The following is a 1,327-nucleotide window of genomic DNA, read 5'->3' on the forward strand; positions in this document are numbered from 1 at the left end:
TAAAATTGTAATTAACTGGGAAATTTTAAACGTTATTCATTTGCACGACTCACTGCCTACCATTGTTGTTAAAAATATATAAAACAAAAACTGTTGTTACGATGATTATTTTATGAAAAATATCAATTTTTTGCTGACCTTATCGTTCGATCTTTCAATTTAATGATCAGTTTCCACTCTTCTGGTCTGAGAATATAAAATATTAATACCCTTGGAGGATAAAGAATTTTTTACTTGTTGCAGAGTTCGTATTTTATATTAATTTAATTATTTAAAAAATAAAAGGAAAAAATGTTTCCGCCCGGGATCGAACCGGGGACCTTCCGCGTGTTAGGCGGATGTGATAACCACTACACCACGGAAACAGTTGGTTAACTTTTCGTATTTAATGAATTTGTAGCGGTAATTATTACTTATGTATGGCGGGTTACTAATTAATAGGCGTCTAAAATCTGAATAAAATACTATATATATATTTTTCATTGTTCCTTATCATCTATTCAACCGTATTATAAGCTTGAAATATTCTAAGTATCGTTTTAGTGTTCATTAACTGTCAGTAAACTTGTCAATATTACTTTAACACACAGATCTTCAACTTATAATCATCCCGTAACAGAAACTATTGAAATCAATATTGAATTCCTTTATTGATAAGGTAGCTGACTTGAACGATGAAAGTTCATAAAGTGATACATCGATCCTATATTGTATCTACAATTATTCAACTCATACAGTGATACAATTATATAATAATTTAACTTTACTTTACTTACAAGTTATCTATGTAAATGAAGCTTGCACAAGATAGAATTGAATTTAGAACAACGTATTAACATAAAATATTTACATTTCTTTTTTGTGAAATATTAGCGGAACATATTTTTACATTTTTAGAATATTGTGAGATATATGCTCAAATATTAGTAAATATTTCAATATGTACATAGATTGCAAGGAACAATTCTTTTTGGTCATTAGTAATTTCGGTTTTTAATTTATCATTCGCGAAGAACATTTTTTTAAACTAAATTTTCATATCTTCTGCTCAGTTATGACATGTTGGAATACATTATGTGAAAAATCATACGTTACTGGTAATTAAAAATCCCAACTTAGTAGATCTTGCTAATATTTTCATTATAATTTCCCCTAAAACTAATTGAATCTCATAGACAATATAATAATTTAATTTCTTCTATACTCTGCGAATTACTGACGTAAATTATCTAATTAATTAAAATAAACGTTCCATGTTTCCGTTCTTCTTATTTCCGGGAGCGTGTCTAATTGAAAATTATCACACGAAGCTCCTAAAATCTTCTGT

The 1,327-nt window shown here is 28.0% G+C and overlaps 1 non-coding gene across 1 annotated transcript; it reads right to left on the reverse strand.

Moving 5' to 3' along the window:
- Nucleotides 1–292: 292 nt before the first annotated feature.
- Nucleotides 293–365, reverse strand: Trnav-aac (transfer RNA valine (anticodon AAC)). The gene has a single exon. It is a non-coding gene; the product is annotated as a tRNA-Val (tRNA).
- Nucleotides 366–1,327: the final 962 nt, after the last annotated feature.

The sequence above is a fragment of the Calliopsis andreniformis genome, chromosome 8 (genome assembly GCF_051401765.1).
Source record: "Calliopsis andreniformis isolate RMS-2024a chromosome 8, iyCalAndr_principal, whole genome shotgun sequence".
NCBI lineage: Eukaryota > Metazoa > Arthropoda > Insecta > Hymenoptera > Andrenidae > Calliopsis > Calliopsis andreniformis.